This window comes from Ostrinia nubilalis, chromosome 13 (genome assembly GCF_963855985.1).
Source record: "Ostrinia nubilalis chromosome 13, ilOstNubi1.1, whole genome shotgun sequence".
Lineage (NCBI taxonomy): Eukaryota > Metazoa > Arthropoda > Insecta > Lepidoptera > Crambidae > Ostrinia > Ostrinia nubilalis.
This window is the reverse complement of record NC_087100.1, coordinates 2,116,856-2,132,331: the sequence shown is the minus strand read 5'-3', so window position 1 is coordinate 2,132,331 and position 15,476 is coordinate 2,116,856. Positions and strand designations below refer to the sequence as shown.

At 36.4% G+C, this 15,476-nt stretch overlaps 1 protein-coding gene and 1 long non-coding RNA gene across 2 annotated transcripts in view; both read left to right on the top strand.

Moving 5' to 3' along the window:
• The window catches only part of LOC135077404 (TBC1 domain family member 12-like), an 82,767-nt gene that overhangs the window by 28,625 nt on the left and 38,666 nt on the right, over positions 1-15,476 (top strand). The window lies entirely within an intron of this gene.
• Positions 5,980-6,556, top strand: LOC135077107 (uncharacterized). The gene is made up of 2 exons (XR_010258396.1): positions 5,980-6,262; positions 6,417-6,556. It is a non-coding gene; the product is annotated as an uncharacterized LOC135077107 (long non-coding RNA).

The following is a 15,476-nucleotide window of genomic DNA, read 5'->3' as shown; positions in this document are numbered from 1 at the left end:
CATGAGTTGGGATTGCGGCTACCTTCACGGTCGGCTGAGTCCGAGATCTCATCATTTGGATCACGACTCTAACCTCTGTTATCGGCTTCTGATTCAACGTTTCTCACATCGATATGGCTATTAATTCTTTTATCGCTGCCGAAGCAGGTGGAATGTTTATCGTCATCGGGGAATGCAAACGATAGCCGTTATGTGATAAGACTGCGGGAAGTAAGTGATTTTGTTACGATTTACAAATCAATTCATTTGTGTTGCACAATTGGAAACATTTCAACAGTTAGCAAACTAAAATTAAGCTCCTTTTTAAAATTCAAGTGAAGAATTCATGTGAGTAAAATGATTGGCCCCTAATTGCTGTCTAGACTTTGCAATGAATCCGACCTTTAAAAAAACACGATTGTCTGTCAGATCTTTCCAAAAATACAATCAGAGTAACAACAAAACAATCATCGATGATGATGAAACTCAAGTTCGCCACCGCAAATAAAGTCGTCTCCAAAAAATATGTTCCACAACAATCATAAAATTTAAATTCAGTACAGCCAGTACAATGAGTCGCGTTCACATCGTAAACATAAAAGCTTTGCCGAGGCCATGCTTTATTTATACGCTGCTTTGGGAATCGGCTTACTATAAAAACTTCGCGTCTTCAGTGGAATAGATCCAACCGCTCATTGTTCAAGTTTACACTTTAAAACAAAAGGGATAGGATCCCATTTGGTTTTGGGTTGCACAAAATTTCATCCTTCACCAAAAATACAAGTTTCTTCCAGCTCCGATCTGCCACTAAAAAATTAAAATGCTTTGCGAGTATAATGTAATTGCGGCTGTAAATCTATTTATGGAAAGAGACGAAAAGGTGTGCCTTTTTTCAATTTTGTAGTCCAAAGGTTTCTTACTGAACATATTTGATGCTACATTGCGTGTTACATATAAAATGCGTGTTTATAATAGTGATGAAGACGTAACTCGCTGTAATGATAACGCGCATGATCGCAATTTGATAGCACGCCATTTGCAATTAACCCGCTAAGGTCAGCAACTGATCGAATTGTAATTCGCAATCCATGATAGATCAAATAACAGCACCCGATACGTATCGGTGTCAGCCTTAAAACGAATTTGCCGTTGGTAAATAATACCAAGAATTTAATATAACAACTGCCATTTACTTGGTAATGATATTTGGTTCATAAATAAATGACGTAAGAAGTGGAACTGTTGCAAAATTTAACAAACCAATTAGAGAGTGTTAAATAAAGGACGTCAGGAAGTAATACATCAATGCAGATATGATGATTGAGGTCTTACGTGGCGCTAAGTACTGGTAATCGAATGTGCAGGTTGATAGCGCTTCCCACACTGCAACTTGATATCCGTACAACATTCTATCATCAGAAGGTCACGAACGCACAATGGAATGCTACACAATGGATGGACAGGCGTGGTTTGAATACATTGAGCTCCGATACGCCTTAATTGTTGCCCATCGGCATAACCGATACTGTGTCCTAACCTTAACTCCTAACCTAACCCCTGACGAAATTTCGCATAGCGATGCAGTTGCGTCATCGTCCAACAATCAGCGATGCTAAAATTAGCCTCACTTGATACGGCACTCCTTGACGGGAGCAGTCCGCAGTTAAGCCAGGAATTCGGTAGATCTGAGAGTCTGGAGGTTATGAACTGTCAGAATCCCAAGCGTACTTGATCCTCGAGATTATATCGTCGCTTTTGAGTGCCACTACAGCACGCTCGCGAAATATATCCGCCTTAACAGCGGGGATCTTCACGACTTTTCGCAAAAACCATTACTTACACATTTTACGAACAGTTTATGGAATTCAGGACGAAACACTGATGATATCAACTGCAATTTGATTTAAAGGTCTTTCAGATCTGACTGATTGCCTTGTGCTAGTAAATTCGAAATGGAATGCAAATACAGAGGAAATTGGTTCTCTGAATACATTGAAAACGGTAATGATTGTTGAATGTACAGCTGAAGTTTCCAAATTGAAGTTGCGAATAGTTTTAATGTTTCGATTTATGGGTAATTATAGTCTGGCGAAAACGATTTCCAGCTCACGAACGGGCGCTTATTTCTCAAGGCATCTGATTCGCTCGCAATCGCGTTTGTACTGATTTAGGTCAATTTTGCCGCTCAGAGCCGATGGAGATGTAAACAACTTAATTTAATATCCGTTTTCCAGTAAATATTGAAGGAGAAATTCATTTGGGTGTCTGCTCTTCGAGATATTTATTTGCGTTCAATGTTAGCATAGTGTTTTTCAACGTCTATTTTGTGCGAAGTGTTTTTATTTTAGAACATCATCAAATATTTAATTTGGCTCTACAAAATATAAATCTTAAAAAAATTCAGTCTGCTCACTAGTTTTTCTTATATTTTTGTTCATAGAAATACAGTGGCAAAAATAACTTCTTAGGAGATATAAATATTCATAATATTATCATCGAAAGAGACTACACCGAAATTATACTTAGCAAGTGAAACTGCGGACGGGACGGAAGCTAGCAATTTGATGAATGAAAGTTTCCATGGGGTCTTGTTGGTAGATTGGTAAAAGTAACATGAAAAGAAAACGTTTCGCAATAGATTTAAATTGCTCAAATTTTTACCACACACATTGTATTCCATTGTTTACAATGGTAATGCAAATGGTATAATTTGTTCAGACGCGTCACCGGCATAACTGGTTACATATTTACTCGGCGGAGTGTACGCAACGTGTTCGCCATAATAATGTAGGTTGTAGGCGCACTTGCATTACGTAGTGATATTGTTGTATTTTTTATTGTTTTAGCATACAATACGGGTAGTTATGATTGCGGCAATAATAAGGACATGCCGACTTACACTTGCCGTTTCTAGAAAGTCAATTGAATAAGGCGATGGTAGAGCTTTAAAAGTTTCAGGTGTAAAAATGACACCATTTCGATTCAGTCTGAAAATGGGTCATTCGATTAATAATACGAGTACAATGATCAATAGTTAATAAGTTAATAGACCATCTGACAAATTGTCAAACGAATATCGACCAGCGGAAAACCCTGAAAATGAAGTAGCAGCGAATAACAGTCCATCAAAGGGCGTTTATAAAAATCGAAGTGCCAATGTATCATGAAGTTCCTCTACGCCAGGGGTGGCCAACCGGTCGATCGCGATCGACCGGTGATCGCCACTATTAGTCCAGTCGATCGTGGCAAGGCAAAAAATACTACATGATTGTGTACTAAACTATGTTGTTTCATTTAAGATTTCAAGGAGTATGTAAGTGGTAGATCGCCTTGGGTTTCGTTAGTAAACAGTAGATCTTATGTCTAATCAAGTTGGCCACCCTTGCTCTACGCCATGCCACGCTCAAGTCATCAACTTCTAAGAGGAACGAAGGTCTACAAGGGCGTTATTAAAAGTTCATCATGATAAAATTTAAAAATTACAACTTGTGTTCACATTAACAAAAACTTGTACATTGTTTGAAGTTATTTTAATAATTATTAATTATCTGCAAATTAAAACAATACAAGTAGGGACATTTATGCATAGCTTATAAGTTAATTCAAACAGAGATATAGATAAAGCCTCCAAACAATCGCTGGCTTAAATAATTACTAGTCTTGTGTAGGCAGGAACATCTCGTGAGAACGTACAGGTTATTAAATACTGTGTTATTAGAGTTCGGTTAGATAACGTGACTAGTTAAATGACGTCGCTTTAGGTTGTAAATATTACTGTTTTTAAATAAGGAATGTAATGTAAATGGTATAATTTGTCGGTTTTTAGAAAATATCTGTAATAAATTATACTAATCAACCGAAATCTGTGTTTTTGCCACGACAAACGTCAGAAAATATTCCAATTAATAAAATTCTTTCCATTTGAAAACCTTTTCGATTTTGAAGTCCGTTGGTAAAGGGATTTTGGGATTTCCTCCAATAATTTATTATTCGGCTAAATCTAAAAAGGATATTGATTTGTTGATAATCAAGTAACGTTTTACGCCAACTCTACCACAATAACTATCTACTTTTAAGTTGTAATTATGAATTAAGAAAAGCTTAAGGAATAATCTACTCCAAAGTCTTACTTGAATAGCAGTATAAGGAAACTACTAACAAAAAATCTGCATGCAAAAATTTAAAGTTGATTAATGCACACGGTGACGCCATTAGACGCGTCTGTTTACACCGCATGCGCGCAGGCCGCGTACCAACGCGTACCATGCGCCGGCGCACGGTGCGCTGGATGCCGTCTTTTATAGACATAAGACTTTTTAATCTTAAAATAGTAGACTTTTATGCTTGAATATGTTTCAGGAAATGAAATACATACGTACTAAATATTGTACCATTATGATATAGAATTTTGACACAGGCATAGTGTCGTAACTCTATCGATCTTATGCAGTCATCGTCATTATTTCAGCTACAAGACGTCCGACCTAATGATTTTCATTAAGTTGGTGGTGGTGGCCTGCATCCATACACCTTCTTAAAAAGTTTCTAGGGTCGTTTGGCCTCCTGCACAAGTTGTCATTGCTACAGCTAAAAAAATCGAATTATTCTTGTGATCCAAGTAATACAGATCTCTTGTGGCTGAAATCATGATACAGAGATGACCTAATAAAATACTGAGGTGATAAACTTAAACATCTGTTAAAATTCTGTAATATAATGGTGCTTGGATCTTCAAAAGCTGAAAACCAGCGTCGGGGCACGCGTGCATGCACGCGTGGCTCGATTAATGCTGAGCGAGCGCCTTTTTGACACAAAAATATGCGTGTATAGTTTTAAGTCCCTTTGTTATATTTTTTATTTTTTTCTTTTTGTGTCAAATAAAGTTTTTCTTATCTTATCTTTTCTAAAAGTCAACACTTTTGATATTGAAAATAACATGTCTATAAAAGATGCTATTAAACCCACAGTGCGGCGCGCGCGCATTCCTCGCGACTTTTTGCAGGCTGTATGGGAGTTTAACTGCCCTAATAGGGAAATGGAACATTGTCTTTAATGTTGCATTAACAATGTAAGCTTGTCGCAGTTTAGCACTCTTGCTTGTTAATAACACTATTGTTTTGTAGCAGTAGATATGGTTCTCGTGCTTTCTACTTTACCTTATTTGAAAATGAACAGGGTAAAGAAGTAGAAAGACATTCATTATCCTCTCCAGAGAGAATCCTAACATCATTCAATTATTCGCATATTAAATGGTCCTTCAAGCACAGACAGTGGCATGAGAATTTTTACTTTGGCTATTAATTATTCGAAGTCCTAAGGAAACTAACACCACCGGCAGTAAATTTTCTGCTATTAATTCACCGCTGAAAGTTGATACGTATTTATTAATGGTTTCGCAAATAAAGTTAATTACGCTTGTAATTGCAATTATAAACATTTTCTTCACTTTCCTTACATTTACAGCCACAGGAGATTGCTCTCAGTGATAAACTGTACTTGTCTTCATTGTTTTTGTTGATATTACGCGAAAAATCCAATTTGAAGATACGTTGTTAGTTCCTGATCTACGTAGTAACTTAATTTCGATTTCTAAACTTACTGATCGAGGTTGTATAGTCACTTTTAAACGTGATGTAGCATATGTTAGTTGCAGATGGTGAAGTTAAGTTGACTGCTGATCGTAGAGGTAATTTGTATTACCTGAGAGAGCAGGATGCTTCGGCATCTGTAGTATCAGATAAGGATGTGGATTTGTGTAGATGGCATGAGCGTATGGGATATTTGAATGCTAGGGATCTTATGAAAGTACTGAAGAAATCGGGTATAGACGCCACCAAGTCTGATACTGAATTGCGCGATTGTGATGTGTGTGCTAAGGGAAAGATGGTTGCGTTGCCTTTTGTGAAGTCCAGTCAGCCATGTGACGAAAAGTTAAAAATAATTTATTCTGATGTGGTAGGCCCAATGAGAGTTCAATCAAATGCGGGAAATAAATATTTTGTTACATTTATTGATGATTGTACTCGTTGGTGTGAAGTTTTTATGTTGAAAAATAAAAGTGACGTCTTGTCAAAGTTTAAAATATTTAAATGTCAGATCGAAAATTTGACAGGTAAACAAATAAAATATTTCCATTCCGATAATGGCAAGGAATTTGTGAATAGTGATTTTTCGAAATTTTTACAAGAAAATGGAATAAAAAGGAGGTTGACTACGCCGTATTCACCGCAGAGTAATGGAATTGCAGAACGGATGAATCGCACCTTACTGGAGAAGGCAAGATGTATGTTATTATCCTCTGGTCTACCAGCAAGTTTTTGGGCGGAAGCTATTGCAACCGCGTGTTATTTGCGTAACAGATGTCCGACTAGCAGCTTGAATGGAGAAATTCCATATGAAAAATTGTTTAATAAACCTGTAAATATTGGTTATTTCAGAACATTCGGTGCGAAAGTTCATGTTTTGGAAAAGGAGCCAGGAAAGGATAAGTTCGCAGCACGAAGTTCTCCCGGCATTTTTGTGGGCTACCCGGCTGAATCTGGTGGCTATAGGGTGTGGATATCCGAGAAAAGAAAAATAGTGGTGTCAAGAGACGTCAAGTTTCAGGAAGATAAGAAAACTGAAAGTGAAGTTTTGAAAGAACCATCTATTGAACTGCAATGTGAACAAGATAGTGTTGATAAAAGGAAGACTATCGAGTTTGAATTGTCCAACAGACAATGTAGTTCATACTTTAGTGATCAACCTTCGAATATTCAAGTTCCAATAGATCGATCTCAAGATGTACCGTTCAGAAACGAACTAAACACAGAAGATACGGAAGTTACTAGTACTACTGATAGAAATGAGACATTTGACTGGAATATCACTTTGAAAAGAGGCCCTGGAAGACCTAGGATTGAGAGAGGACACGTTGGGCGCCCCCGAAAAATCTTTAATATGGTTGAAGTTAGAGAAACAGAGAATAGTGACAGTGAGTCACAGGAAGAAGAATATGGTGACTGTGATGATTTTGCTGGAGCTATTGAGACAACTTTGAAGGAAGCTTTGGGAAGTGATGAAAAAGTCAAATGGGAAGAAGCAATTTTATCAGAGTTAAGAAGTTTAGTGAAGAATGATACATGGAAAATAGTAAAGAAACCACCTGATCGAAATGTCATTGGATGTCGATATGTGTTAACAACGAAGGTAAATGTTGATTTAACAGAAAAGAAGAAGGCCAGGCTTGTCGCGAAAGGATATAGTCAACAACATGGTCTGGATTACTTCAAGACATTCGCCCCAGTTGCTAGGATAGCAACGGTTCGTCTATTGATTGCTTTAGCAGCTGAAATGGGTATGGACATAGATCAGATAGATATAAATACTGCTTATTTAAATGGAGATCTTGATGAGAATATTTATATGAGAATTCCAGAACTGCTGAAAGAAAGTTTAGAAAAGCTGATAAGCTTGGATGGCAGAAAAAGCGAAATAGGCAAAAGAGCTGTGAAAATGCTTGAGAATATGAAAGCAGGGGGTGACACCTGTCTTTTGAAGAAGTCGTTATATGGTCTCAAGCAAGCTGGAAGACAGTGGAATATGAAGCTGGACATGAAACTTAGAGAAATGGGTTTGAGACCAACAGTGAGTGAACCTTGTATGTATCATAAATGTGACAATAATGGAGCAGACCTATTTGTCGTTATCTATGTTGATGATATATTAATTGCTTCACGCAAGAGAGAAACCATAAATAAATTCAAGCAGGAACTGGCAAAGAGGTTTGAACTAAAGGACTTTGGCCAAGCAACCTTTTGTCTAGGGATCGACATAAAGAAAAATGGTAATGAATATCACATGTCACAGGAAAGATATGTAAAGACCATTTTGAAGAGATTTAACATGGAGGACTGTAGTCCTGTACAAACTCCAATGGAGGTGGGAAAGATAGCTATGAGTGGCAAAGAGAAGGATGAAGGAGGAAAGTCTTTTCCGTTCCGAGAACTCATAGGGGCACTTATGTTCTTGAGCGTAGCGACTAGACCAGATATCGCGAACGCGACGGCAAAACTCGCACAATTTTCAGAGAATCCTCAGGAAACTCATTGGAGAGCTGCAAAGCGGATCCTTAGGTACCTAAAAGGTACGATTACTCAGGGTTTAACATTTAAACCGATGGGTAAGTGCATTCAAGGTTATGCGGATGCAGATTGGGGTAACTGTGAAACAGATAGACGATCTTTTACCGGCTATGTTTTCATTTTAGGCGGAGCAGGTATCTCATGGGCATCACAAAAGCAACGCATCGTTGCGACGTCGACTTGTGAGGCTGAATTTGTAAGTTTAGCGGAAGCTATGTAAGAAGCAGTGTATTTGAATGGCTTACTGAAGGAACTTGGTCTTCACCATTGGTCTAAGGTAAGCATGCATACTCATAACTTGGCTGCTATCTGTCTAGCTGAAGATCACGGTGTTTATCACGCGAAAAGTAAGCACATCGACATTAGGCATTTCTTTATAAGGGATGTGCTGCGTGACAATAAGTCGATAACTTTAGAACATTTGGCAACTGAAAATATGCTGGCAGATATTTTCACCAAACCTTTGCCTCGTATAAGGCATCACTTGCTGAGTAAAGGGTTAGGGTTGCGCGTACTCTAGTGCCTTGTATAAAGCATGAGTTGAGGGGGTGTGTTGATGAGCACCTTCATGCTGTATAACTTAGAGCTGGCTAGCTGGAACCGCTATGATAGAACTGTCATTTATATTCAAATGTGATGTTGTCTTTAGCTGTGTAATGGCTGTGCCGAACTCTCTATTGTAAATATTCTACGTGTGCTTTGATACCAATATATTTATTATGTTACTACCAACCACTGTGTTTATTGCTCTGTAGCGGACTTAATATATCCCTAACAGTTTTGTAGCAGTAGAATAAATACGAGTATCTTTCCCTCATGTATTCCCAGTATATTACGATAACAAAGATTAACCGTCTACCCTACTTCACGTATTGATCGTAGAGTCCTTTTCTCCGTATTCCCGGGGTTTTTGGTCCCATTGAAATGTCATATTAGCTGTAACACTCACCCTCTTTCCTATTATTGCCAAATAAATACAGGGTGTTAAGTAAATGGGTATATGAGCCGACACTAGCCCATGTTAACATGGTCATATAAATGGTATGGTGAAGTCAGAAAATTGATATCTTCATTTTAATTATTTTAATTTTCATACAAATCGGATTTTATAAAATTTATTTTGTATGAAAATTAAAAAAAATAAAATGATATCTAATTTCTGACTTCACCATACCATTTATATGACCATGTTAACATGGGCTAGTGCCGGCTCATATACCCATTTACCTAACACCCTGTATATCTTGAACATGATTTCTTACTTCTGTGTTTCTCCCAAATGAGACTGCTTTTTATTCACCATCATATTTGCTTAAAATATTGTATCATAATTATGTAAATGTAAACTAAGTAGGTAAAGTTGAAACATTTTTATGCAATAAGCATTAATTTCCTAAGCTGAAGTAGCTTACTGCTTATTGCATAAATCCCCACCACTTTTTGAGAAAACTTAGGCAGAGTTGCACCACCTAACTTTAACTGTTAGTATGACGATAACCGGTGCTTTTTGTATGGAATTAGACAGTTTTTTGACGTTTGTTAAAGTAAGATGGTTTTACTCAGCTTTAATAAGTAATAGTTAACTATCATCTCTGAGCCTGTGTAGAAAATGATTAATCTTACAAATTGGTGATGCTTTTTACCGACTTGAATGGGACGAATTAACTTTCAGCTCGGCCCAGTTAAATGGTCGTAAGGAAAGGGCGATTCAATAATGTATTAAAGGCATCGAACTATCCCGTCATCGCTTATTCCGAGCCTCGATACAAAACTAATTTCTTTGTTTTGTTGTCCGAGAAGAGTTCTTTATGGCATAACATTACACACGGTTGTATTTATTCGTAACTGTAAATGATGCTCTGTTTCACTTATATGTTTATCGGCAAAGTATAATATTATCTTGTTTCGTTTATTGTGTATTAAATTTATTGGCTCGGAAACGTGGCCTCTCACTATGGGCCTTATACAGAAGCTCAAAGTTGCACAGCGTGCTATGGAGAGGGCTATGCTTGGTGTTTCCTTGCGAGATCGAATCAGAAATGAGGAGATCCGTAAACGAACCAAAGTCGCTGACATAGCCCGACGGATAAGCAAGCTGAAGTGGCAATGGGCAGGGCACATAGTACGCAGAACTGACGGCCGATGGGGCAGAAAGGTTCTGGAATGGAGGGCGCCTACCGGAAAACGCAGCGTGGGACGTCCACCTACAAGGTGGACCGACGACATCGTAAAGGTAGCAGGGAAGCGCTGGACGCAGACCGCTACCAATCGATCAACATGGAAAGCATTGGGGGAGGCCTCAGGGGAGGCCTATGTTCAGCAGTGGACGTCCTAAGGCTGAAATGATGAAATATCATTTTCGACCCTCCTTTTTGGTTAGGTATAATGTTTAGATATCTCTACATTATCTTATGATTGAGTCTCTATCTTTTGGTTTGAATTGCGTTTAATTTGTAACGAAAATTGTTTAATTGAATTCTTTTTCAATATTAATGCTATTCAATTACGGAGTTCCATGAGTCCCTATACATAAATACTTTTCTAGACTGTCCTCATTTAACACGTGGAACGTTTCCCATGTGTGATGTTAAACGAAGACGTCTGAAAGACAGAATAACAACCTATGCAAGCATTCTATTTCTGTCGGCTTTGTTATGTTCTAATACTTTACGGTTATTCTTTCTTTTAGTGACTGTAAAATTTTCATTAGTAAGAAAGTGTTTATAAGTAACATAATTGTTTCGTATATTAACCGTAATGTTATTACTTAATTGATCGGAACAAGTGTCAGCTTTCGCTTTTTTAAGACAGTTAAGTGATGTGGTGGACAATAGTGGACAATACCTGCTTTATTTACTTTCACTTATTAATTAATTAGAACAGCTATTAATAACCAAACAAAAACAGCATTAGAAGCGAAATGGTAGAACTAAAAACAAACGTTTGTTTTAGGATTGTAGCATAGGCTTACGCCCGTATTCAAACATTACTATGAAGTCTCAAAGTGCGCGTGTACGCACAGGGTCACACACAAACCAATCACAGAGCTCTATTAAATGCTGTGTGTTCGATTTGCTGCTTCACTTAAGCAAGCATCGTTTGTGAATACGGGTGTTAATATCTTAACCATAAGGTAAAAAGGTCTTCAACTGTGAATCTACAAGATTATATTCAAGCCTGTGATTGCTATGAATATTGAAACAAGCTCGAATCTATGCTTGAGTTTTAATCGAGTTTAGGGGATCGTTTGAGAATACGAGTGACTTGACAATTGAATCGCTGGTAGCCTGGTAATCCTGATATTAACAAAGCTATAGTTAATGAACATAATTATTCTTCTTCTTCTTTTCGTGTCGACAACAAACCTACACAGTGTCAGCCCAAAACTCCGCCACAAGAGTGGCGTGAAACACAATTATTTATTCCTATACATACTGCTATGTAATTCTAATTCTTTCAACTATGTAATTTTCCAAGTATGTTAATTGGAAAATCCTTTTGGCGTGCATTTTGCCAAGTTATTTATGTTAAACAAACCAATATGTGTTTTGGAACGTGATTGCAGACTACATACAGGTACAACGCAAACACCCCAAGGGCACACAAACATAGCATGACTGTATATTTTTGATACATGTCTTGAATATTTTATCGGTCCGGTTTTTTGTGAATTATTAATGGTTTCATTTCCTTCGAGTACGAAACAGAACAAGCAATGCGATTCGATTACGAAGTGAATATTAATAACTTATGTGGTTTGTCAGTCACGATTTGGCATTATAAATAAATTATTCTATTTGCGGTTTATTGTTCTGCGTAGGTATTCGGTTTTATTCCACAGTTATGTTTAACTTATAGGCATTTTGGTAGAGTTATCCCTTGTGCTGGGAAGTGATGACAGAGTCATAGAGAATCCTTCAATCAGTCATTGATAACGCGAACAAATATTGTCACGTTTTTTTCCATATTATCTCCAGAAGGAAGTCTGATACAAAGTTTGTTGTCGCTACGTTTCAAGTATTTAAATTTATACGCGTATATCCTGGTTCAAAAAACTACCTTACTACAGATTAACATAATTCCTTATTCCTCATTTCAATTTATTTTAGGTACCACAATACTGTTTGCTTAATCTGTACCTAGTCGACGTGCTAAGGTTTTTGAATCTCTACCATATTTTACGTCTGTGAATCTCTTAGTTATAAAATCTTAAAATCTTACTAGGTATTTTTTATAAAAGAAGAGATCTGGGTCACGAAACTTGTGATGGGCCTACTTGAAACACCTTAACCCATTATAGACTGAGTTTTCTTAAAGTGTCAGATTTTTGTTTTTTTGAAATATGTTCATAATTATGGTCTACATAATGCTATACAAGCATTAAAAAAATGATCCGACCTGTAATCTAGAAACAAAATGCTGGTACCATATGGTACCGCTAGCCTCTTACCGTGTCAGTCGGTTAAAACATATCTTTATCATGGACTTTATAAAAATAGGGTAAACTATACAGGGTGTTAGGTAAATGGGTATATGAGCCGACACTAGGTCATATAAATGGTATGGTGAAGTCAGAAAATTGATATCTTCATTTAAATTATTTTAATTTTCATACAAATCGGATTTTATAAAAATTATTAAGTATGAAAATTAAAAAAAAATAAAATGATGATTTCAAATTTCTGACTTCACCATACCATTTATATGCCCATGTTAACATGGGCTAGTGTCGGCTCATATACCCATTTACCTAACACCCTGTATATTTTATTATTATTATAATATGTATTAATACACCGTGTTACTTTGCATTCTTGCCATATTCACAGAGATAAAAGTAGGGAACAATACCTATTATTTAAGATAAACAAGAGACTCCCATAAAGAAAGTACACTAAGATTTTAATAAATTTGGTTTTTCAGTACAAATTGGAATAAACCCATTTTGTCTCGCACGTTCTACAGGTGCAAGTGGAATAAACCTAGTGGGCGTGGCCTAGTTCTTAATAATCTGTTGTTTTATGGCTCTGGGTACCAGCCTTTTTATCCAGTCATAATAATTATTTTAAAATACTCTTCAGTTGATTTCAGATTTTCCTTTCTACTTTACGGGCTTAGGCCCGTCAAAAATACGTAATAATTATTAGGGTTTTAATTAATTTTAACATTGTACCCTATTTTTACAAATTAATAAATTAAGTATGAAATGAAATCACCTTATTCACAATTAATTATTTATTGATAAGTTCCTACTTACAAAGTTTACGTACTGCGAAGCAAGTGTTCAAAGTGTCCTCCGTTCTGATGAAGGCACAGTCTAGCACGGCGAAGCGTAGGTTTTTCGCTTTAGTTTTCGCAACACATAAACGTTTTGGCTCACAGTTTCACTAAAACAATCCTTTCATGTAACGCGTTTACACTGTTTATCTCTTCTGCGCATACCAGTCGTTTCAAGTCACTCCAAAAATCCATTGGTGTCAGGTCCGAGGATCGTGGTGGCCAAGCTACTGGACCCCTCGTCCAATCCACTGTTCACCAAACGTATTATTCGCGCACATGACGTCCTTATTGTGGGGGAGCACCATCCTGCTGGTAGTAGAGCATTTGGTGTAACGCTAAGGGTACGTCATCAAGCATTTCGTCTAAGACGTCTTGCAGACACTCCAAGCACCATTTTGAATTAAATTATTCGTTGTTTGAATACACTTCAGACATTTTTGTATTATTTTTAACGTGATTTGTGATTGATGGATTTCTCAGTTTTTTACAAGTGTCAAAAAGACATTTTTAAGACAATAGATTGCAATAGATATTTAAAAATACAATAAAAAGTAAAAAAGTCTTCATCGCCATCGCCAACAAGTGATGTGCATGCGTTACGATAATTAGTGATGTGTTTAACAGATAGTCGATAAAATAAAATACTCAAGATTAAAAAAAAATTTTTTCGGGCATTATTTTTTTACGGATTTGTGTTCAGTATCAGTAATATAGTAACCTCTGTAAATATGGCAAGAATGCAAAGTAACACCCTGTATACAGGCAAATAACAGAAGTGACATTAAATGTAAAAAAAACTGTATATTGGGTAAGCAATATTTATTTTAATATTTGAATATTCAAAAATGTAGAATGCAGCTTGGCAAAGCACGCTGCACATAGCCCCACGTTACATTTTCTATACTCTAATATTGTTCAAAAGTTGCAATTATCTTGAGTTCGTTCTATAAATATCTGCTTCGTCTTGGGACTTTCACCGTCCTCCAAAACTGCCAATGTTTCGTGTAAGTTACATCTAAAATAAATAAAAATCAATGGTTTTGTAAAGTATAGGAAACTATTTTACTTTATCTTCCTGTATACCTTATATACCATTGAATACTTCCCAATAAATACAGTAAAAACTAAAAATCATAAAATAATTAAGAAGACACGGTAAGCGGCTAGCGGTACCGTACGGTACCAGTAATTTTGACATACAATATTTCATATTATTATTACCTATCGACGTAATTTTACACCATTTCACAATAAGAGCACTTATGGAGAATACAAGATTGTAACAAAATCAGTATTTAACTATCACACAAAAAAAAATATGATCGCTTACTTGAATGGCGCGTCAATTTTTAAGAGAAAATTTTGATGCACTCAATCAATCATCAATTACACACAACTGAAAAGAATAACTGTAAATTTTTATTCCTAGAAGCTTAGACCATATCTATTGGCTACGACTTGCATCAATCAGAGCACTGCATCTTTTCAGGTATTAATGTATAGAGCCAAATTAAAACACACAAAAAAGTGGTACCATATGGGACCGCTAGTCTACAGGGTGGAAACGATAAGTGATCTCATTCGATTATTTCTAAACTATACAAGATATCGAAAAACTGGTTACTGATCCTGAAAGTGCTTCACGAGCTCTATCCAACGGTACCAATAATAGGTTACAGAATTAACTGGATCTATCCGAAAATTAAATGTATTCAGCCTCCATACTAAATGTATGCCAGCCAAACAATATTAGAAATTTTTTTTTTTAATTAAATAATAAACACTTAAAATGAACTTGTTAATTGCATTCTTATTTAAAATTATTCATGGAAAACATTGGTTTTAGGCTTTACTTGCTATAATATTATCAAGACAAGAGTGCCATGACAGTGGCTATATTAAATGTATGGAAGCTAGAAACATTCAATTTTCGGATGGATTCAGTTTATTTTGTAACCTAGTAATGGTATCTTTGGATAGAGCTCGTGAAGCACTTTCAGAATCAGTAACCAGTTTTTGAATATCTTGTATAGTTTTTAATATTATGTGGTTTTATTAAATGTATGGAAGCTGGAAACATTGAATTTTCGGATA